This window comes from Pempheris klunzingeri, chromosome 20, assembly GCF_042242105.1.
Source record: "Pempheris klunzingeri isolate RE-2024b chromosome 20, fPemKlu1.hap1, whole genome shotgun sequence".
NCBI lineage: Eukaryota > Metazoa > Chordata > Actinopteri > Acropomatiformes > Pempheridae > Pempheris > Pempheris klunzingeri.
Genome location: NC_092031.1, coordinates 18,760,343 through 18,768,938, shown reverse-complemented (window position 1 = coordinate 18,768,938; position 8,596 = coordinate 18,760,343).

Below are 8,596 nucleotides of genomic sequence, written 5' to 3'. Positions count from 1 at the left end.
ATAGTTAAAGATGATGAATTACATTAGTTGGATGAAGTTTCTTAAGATAATTTGTCTGTATCCAACAGTGTCCATTTTGGCTTTCTCTCACCATTCTAAGCCTAGGAAACACTCAGAATAGTTAAAGATGATGAATTACATTAGTTGGATGAAGTTTCTTAAAGTAATTTGTCTGTATTCAACAGTGTCCATTTTGGCTTTCTCTCACCATTCTAAGCCCTTTTTGGACACAGGAGGTGAAATGTGTTACCATGGACTGATAGACTTACATTTCCGCCCAGAAAACACTCAGAATAGTTAAAGATGATGAATTACATTAGTTGGATGAAGTTTCTTAAGATAATTTGTCTGTATCCAACAGTGTCCATTTTGGCTTTCTCTCACCATTCTAAGCCTATTTTGGACACAGGAAGGTGAATTGTCTTTCCAGGGGCTGGCAAACCTGAACTTCTCTACAGGAAACACTCAGAATAGTTAAAGATGATGAATTACATTAGTTGGATGAAGTTTCTTAAGATAATTTGTCTGTATTCAACAGTGTCCATTTTGGCTTTCTCTCACCATTCTAAGACTATTTTGGACACAGGAAGGTGAATTGTCTTTCCAGGGGCTGGCAAACCTGAACTTCTGTACAGGAAACACTCAGAATAGTTAAAGATGATGAATTACATTAGTTGGATGAAGTTTCTTAAGATAATTTGTCTGTATTCAACAGTGTCCATTTTGGCTTTCTCTCACCATTCTAAGCCTATTTTGAACACAGGAGGTGAAATGTGTTACCATGGACTGATAGACTTACATTTCTGCCCAGAAAACACTCAGAATAGTTAAAGATGATGAATTACATTCGATGGATGAAGTTTCTTAAGATAATTTGTCTGTATCCAACAGTGTCCATTTTGGCTTTCTCTCACCATTCTAAGCCTAGGAAACACTCAGAATAGTTAAAGATGATGAATTACATTAGTTGGATGAAGTTTCTTTAAGTAATTTGTCTGTATTCAACAGTGTCCATTTTGGCTTTCTCTCACCATTCTAAGCCTATTTTGAACACAGGAGGTGAAATGTGTTACCATGGACTGATAGACTTACATTTCCGCCCAGAAAACACTCAGAATAGTTAAAGATGATGAATTACATTAGTTGGATGAAGTTTCTTAAGATAATTTGTCTGTATCCAACAGTGTCCATTTTGGCTTTCTCTCACCATTCTAAGCCCAGGAAACACTCAGAATAGTTAAAGATGATGAATTACATTAGTTGGATGAAGTTTCTTAAGATAATTTGTCTGTATCCAACAGTGTCCATTTTGGCTTTCTCTCACCATTCTAAGCCTATTTTGGACACAGGAAGGTGAATTGTCTTTCCAGGGGCTGGCAAACCTGAACTTCTGTACAGGAAACACTTAGAATAGTTAAAGATGATGAATTACATTAGTTGGATGAAGTTTCTTAAGATAATTTGTCTGTATCCAACAGTGTCCAGTTTGGCTTTCTCTCACCATTCTAAGCCTATTTTGGACACAGGAAGGTGAATTGTCTTTCCAGGGGCTGGCAAACCTGAACTTCTGTACAGGAAACACTCAGAATAGTTAAAGATGATGAATTACATTAGTTGGATGAAGTTTCTTAAGATAATTTGTCTGTATTCAACAGTGTCCATTTTGGCTTTCTCTCACCATTCTAAGCCTATTTTGGACACAGGAAGGTGAATTGTCTTTCCAGGGGCTGGCAAACCTGAACTTCTGTACAGGAAACACTCAGAATAGTTAAAGATGATGAATTACATTAGTTGGATGAAGTTTCTTAAGATAATTTGTCTGTATCCAACAGTGTCCATTTTGGCTTTCTCTCACCATTCTAAGCCTAGGAAACACTCAGAATAGTTAAAGATGATGAATTACATTAGTTGGATGAAGTTTCTTAAAGTAATTTGTCTGTATTCAACAGTGTCCATTTTGGCTTTCTCTCACCATTCTAAGCCCTTTTTGGACACAGGAGGTGAAATGTGTTACCATGGACTGATAGACTTACATTTCCGCCCAGAAAACACTCAGAATAGTTAAAGATGATGAATTACATTAGTTGGATGAAGTTTCTTAAGATAATTTGTCTGTATCCAACAGTGTCCATTTTGGCTTTCTCTCACCATTCTAAGCCTAGGAAACACTCAGAATAGTTAAAGATGATGAATTACATTAGTTGGATGAAGTTTCTTAAAGTAATTTGTCTGTATTCAACAGTGTCCATTTTGGCTTTCTCTCACCATTCTAAGCCCTTTTTGGACACAGGAGGTGAAATGTGTTACCATGGACTGATAGACTTACATTTCCGCCCAGAAAACACTCAGAATAGTTAAAGATGATGAATTACATTAGTTGGATGAAGTTTCTTAAGATAATTTGTCTGTATCCAACAGTGTCCATTTTGGCTTTCTCTCACCATTCTAAGCCTAGGAAACACTCAGAATAGTTAAAGATGATGAATTACATTAGTTGGATGAAGTTTCTTAAAGTAATTTGTCTGTATCCAACAGTGTCCAGTTTGGCTTTCTCTCACCATTCTAAGCCTATTTTGGACACAGGAAGGTGAATTGTTTTTCCAGGGGCTGGCAAACCTGAAATTCTGTACAGGAAACACTTAGAATAGTTAAAGATGATGAATTACATTAGTTGGATGAAGTTTCTTAAGATAATTTGTCTGTATCCAACAGTGTCCAGTTTGGCTTTCTCTCACCATTCTAAGCCTATTTTGGACACAGGAAGGTGAATTGTCTTTCCAGGGGCTGGCAAACCTGAACTTCTGTACAGGAAACACTCAGAATAGTTAAAGATGATGAATTACATTAGTTGGATGAAGTTTCTTAAAGTAATTTGTCTGTATTCAACAGTGTCCATTTTGGCTTTCTCTCACCATTCTAAGCCTATTTTGGACACAGGAGGTGAAATGTGTTATCATGGACTGATAGACTTACATTTCTGCCCAGAAAACACTCAGAATAGTTAAAGATGATGAATTACATTAGTTATATGAAGTTTCTTAAGATAATTTGTCTGTATCCAACAGTGTCCATTTTGGCTTTCTCTCACCATTCTAAGCCTATTTTAGACACAGGAAGGTGAATTGTCTTTCCAGGGGCTGGCAAACCTGAACTTCTCTACAGGAAACACTCAGAATAGTTAAAGATGATGAATTACATTAGTTGGATGAAGTTTCTTAAGATAATTTGTCTGTATTCAACAGTGTCCATTTTGGCTTTCTCTCACCATTCTAAGACTATTTTGGACACAGGAAGGTGAATTGTCTTTCCAGGGGCTGGCAAACCTGAACTTCTGTACAGGAAACACTCAGAATAGTTAAAGATGATGAATTACATTAGTTGGATGAAGTTTCTTAAGATAATTTGTCTGTATCCAACAGTGTCCATTTTGGCTTTCTCTCACCATTCTAAGCCTAGGAAACACTCAGAATAGTTAAAGATGATGAATTACATTAGTTGGATGAAGTTTCTTAAAGTAATTTGTCTGTATTCAACAGTGTCCATTTTGGCTTTCTCTCACCATTCTAAGCCCTTTTTGGACACAGGAGGTGAAATGTGTTACCATGGACTGATAGACTTACATTTCCGCCCAGAAAACACTCAGAATAGTTAAAGATGATGAATTACATTAGTTGGATGAAGTTTCTTAAGATAATTTGTCTGTATCCAACAGTGTCCATTTTGGCTTTCTCTCACCATTCTAAGCCTAGGAAACACTCAGAATAGTTAAAGATGATGAATTACATTAGTTGGATGAAGTTTCTTAAAGTAATTTGTCTGTATTCAACAGTGTCCATTTTGGCTTTCTCTCACCATTCTAAGCCCTTTTTGGACACAGGAGGTGAAATGTGTTACCATGGACTGATAGACTTACATTTCCGCCCAGAAAACACTCAGAATAGTTAAAGATGATGAATTACATTAGTTGGATGAAGTTTCTTAAGATAATTTGTCTGTATCCAACAGTGTCCATTTTGGCTTTCTCTCACCATTCTAAGCCTAGGAAACACTCAGAATAGTTAAAGATGATGAATTACATTAGTTGGATGAAGTTTCTTAAAGTAATTTGTCTGTATCCAACAGTGTCCATTTTGGCTTTCTCTCACCATTCTAAGCCTAGGAAACACTCAGAATAGTTAAAGATGATGAATTACATTAGTTGGATGAAGTTTCTTAAAGTAATTTGTCTGTATTCAACAGTGTCCATTTTGGCTTTCTCTCACCATTCTAAGCCTATTTTGGACACAGGAGGTGAAATGTGTTATCATGGACTGATAGACTTACATTTCTGCCCAGAAAACACTCAGAATAGTTAAAGATGATGAATTACATTAGTTATATGAAGTTTCTTAAGATAATTTGTCTGTATCCAACAGTGTCCATTTTGGCTTTCTCTCACCATTCTAAGCCTATTTTGGACACAGGAAGGTGAATTGTCTTTCCAGGGGCTGGCAAACCTGAACTTCTGTACAGGAAACACTCAGAATAGTTAAAGATGATGAATTACATTAGTTGGATGAAGTTTCTTGAGATAATTTGTCTGTATTCAACAGTGTCCATTTTGGCTTTCTCTCACCATTCTAAGCCTATTTTGGACACAGGAAGGTGAATTGTCTTTCCAGGGGCTGGCAAACCTGAACTTCTGTACAGGAAACACTCAGAATAGTTAAAGATGATGAATTACATTAGTTGGATGAAGTTTCTTAAGATAATTTGTCTATATCCAACAGTGTCCAGTTTGGCTTTCTCTCACCATTCTAAGCCTAGGAAACACTCAGAATAGTTAAAGATGATGAATTACATTAGTTGGATGAAGTTTCTTAAGATAATTTGTCTGTATCCAACAGTGTCCAGTTTGGCTTTCTCTCACCATTCTAAGCCTAGGAAACACTCAGAATAGTTAAAGATGATGAATTACATTAGTTGGATGAAGTTTCTTAAAGTAATTTGTCTGTATTCAACAGTGTCCATTTTGGCTTTCTCTCACCATTCTAAGCCCTTTTTGGACACAGGAGGTGAAATGTGTTACCATGGACTGATAGACTTACATTTCCGCCCAGAAAACACTCAGAATAGTTAAAGATGATGAATTACATTAGTTGGATGAAGTTTCTTAAGATAATTTGTCTGTATCCAACAGTGTCCAGTTTGGCTTTCTCTCACCATTCTAAGCCTATTTTGGACACAGGAAGGTGAATTGTCTTTCCAGGGGCTGGCAAACCTGAAATTCTGTACAGGAAACACTTAGAATAGTTAAAGATGATGAATTACATTAGTTGGATGAAGTTTCTTAAGATAATTTGTCTGTATCCAACAGTGTCCAGTTTGGCTGTCTCTCACCATTCTAAGCCTATTTTGGACACAGGAAGGTGAATTGTCTTTCCAGGGGCTGGCAAACCTGAACTTCTCTACAGGAAACACTCAGAATAGTTAAAGATGATGAATTACATTAGTTGGATGAAGTTTCTTAAGATAATTTGTCTGTATTCAACAGTGTCCATTTTGGCTTTCTCTCACCATTCTAAGCCTATTTTGGACACAGGAAGGTGAATTGTCTTTCCAGGGGCTGGCAAACCTGAAATTCTGTACAGGAAACACTTAGAATAGTTAAAGATGATGAATTACATTAGTTGGATGAAGTTTCTTAAGATAATTTGTCTGTATCCAACAGTGTCCAGTTTGGCTTTCTCTCACCATTCTAAGCCTATTTTGGACACAGGAAGGTGAATTGTCTTTCCAGGGGCTGGCAAACCTGAACTTCTGTACAGGAAACACTCAGAATAGTTAAAGATGATGAATTACATTAGTTGGATGAAGTTTCTTAAGATAATTTGTCTGTATTCAACAGTGTCCATTTTGGCTTTCTCTCACCATTCTAAGCCTATTTTGGACACAGGAAGGTGAATTGTCTTTCCAGGGGCTGGCAAACCTGAACTTCTCTACAGGAAACACTCAGAATAGTTAAAGATGATGAATTACATTAGTTGGATGAAGTTTCTTAAGATAATTTGTCTGTATTCAACAGTGTCCATTTTGGCTTTCTCTCACCATTCTAAGACTATTTTGGACACAGGAAGGTGAATTGTCTTTCCAGGGGCTGGCAAACCTGAACTTCTGTACAGGAAACACTCAGAATAGTTAAAGATGATGAATTACATTAGTTGGATGAAGTTTCTTAAGATAATTTGTCTGTATTCAACAGTGTCCATTTTGGCTTTCTCTCACCATTCTAAGCCTATTTTGAACACAGGAGGTGAAATGTGTTACCATGGACTGATAGACTTACATTTCTGCCCAGAAAACACTCAGAATAGTTAAAGATGATGAATTACATTCGATGGATGAAGTTTCTTAAGATAATTTGTCTGTATCCAACAGTGTCCATTTTGGCTTTCTCTCACCATTCTAAGCCTAGGAAACACTCAGAATAGTTAAAGATGATGAATTACATTAGTTGGATGAAGTTTCTTAAAGTAATTTGTCTGTATTCAACATTGTCCATTTTGGCTTTCTCTCACCATTCTAAGCCTATTTTGAACACAGGAGGTGAAATGTGTTACCATGGACTGATAGACTTACATTTCCGCCCAGAAAACACTCAGAATAGTTAAAGATGATGAATTACATTAGTTGGATGAAGTTTCTTAAGATAATTTGTCTGTATCCAACAGTGTCCATTTTGGCTTTCTCTCACCATTCTAAGCCCAGGAAACACTCAGAATAGTTAAAGATGATGAATTACATTAGTTGGATGAAGTTTCTTAAGATAATTTGTCTGTATCCAACAGTGTCCATTTTGGCTTTCTCTCACCATTCTAAGCCTATTTTGGACACAGGAAGGTGAATTGTCTTTCCAGGGGCTGGCAAACCTGAACTTCTGTACAGGAAACACTTAGAATAGTTAAAGATGATGAATTACATTAGTTGGATGAAGTTTCTTAAGATAATTTGTCTGTATCCAACAGTGTCCAGTTTGGCTTTCTCTCACCATTCTAAGCCTATTTTGGACACAGGAAGGTGAATTGTCTTTCCAGGGGCTGGCAAACCTGAACTTCTGTACAGGAAACACTCAGAATAGTTAAAGATGATGAATTACATTAGTTGGATGAAGTTTCTTAAGATAATTTGTCTGTATTCAACAGTGTCCATTTTGGCTTTCTCTCACCATTCTAAGCCTATTTTGGACACAGGAAGGTGAATTGTCTTTCCAGGGGCTGGCAAACCTGAACTTCTGTACAGGAAACACTTAGAATAGTTAAAGATGATGAATTACATTAGTTGGATGAAGTTTCTTAAGATAATTTGTCTGTATTCAACAGTGTCCATTTTGGCTTTCTCTCACCATTCTAAGCCTATTTTGGACACAGGAAGGTGAATTGTCTTTCCAGGGGCTGGCAAACCTGAACTTCTGTACAGGAAACACTCAGAATAGTTAAAGATGATGAATTACATTAGTTGGATGAAGTTTCTTAAGATAATTTGTCTGTATCCAACAGTGTCCATTTTGGCTTTCTCTCACCATTCTAAGCCTATTTTGGACACAGGAGGTGAAATGTGTTATCATGGACTGATAGACTTACATTTCTGCCCAGAAAACACTCAGAATAGTTAAAGATGATGAATTACATTAGTTGGATGAAGTTTCTTAAGATAATTTGTCTGTATCCAACAGTGTCCAGTTTGGCTTTCTCTCACCATTCTAAGCCTAGGAAACACTCAGAATAGTTAAAGATGATGAATTACATTAGTTGGATGAAGTTTCTTAAGATAATTTGTCTGTATCCAACAGTGTCCATTTTGGCTTTCTCTCACCATTCTAAGCCTATTTTGGACACAGGAAGGTGAATTGTCTTTCCAGGGGCTGGCAAACCTGAACTTCTGTACAGGAAACACTTAGAATAGTTAAAGATGATGAATTACATTAGTTGGATGAAGTTTCTTAAGATAATTTGTCTGTATCCAACAGTGTCCAGTTTGGCTTTCTCTCACCATTCTAAGCCTATTTTGGACACAGGAAGGTGAATTGTCTTTCCAGGGGCTGGCAAACCTGAACTTCTGTACAGGAAACACTCAGAATAGTTAAAGATGATGAATTACATTAGTTGGATGAAGTTTCTTAAGATAATTTGTCTGTATTCAACAGTGTCCATTTTGGCTTTCTCTCACCATTCTAAGCCTATTTTGGACACAGGAAGGTGAATTGTCTTTCCAGGGGCTGGCAAACCTGAACTTCTGTACAGGAAACACTTAGAATAGTTAAAGATGATGAATTACATTAGTTGGATGAAGTTTCTTAAGATAATTTGTCTGTATTCAACAGTGTCCATTTTGGCTTTCTCTCACCATTCTAAGCCTATTTTGGACACAGGAAGGTGAATTGTCTTTCCAGGGGCTGGCAAACCTGAACTTCTGTACAGGAAACACTCAGAATAGTTAAAGATGATGAATTACATTAGTTGGATGAAGTTTCTTAAGATAATTTGTCTGTATCCAACAGTGTCCATTTTGGCTTTCTCTCACCATTCTAAGCCTATTTTGGACACAGGAGGTGAAATGT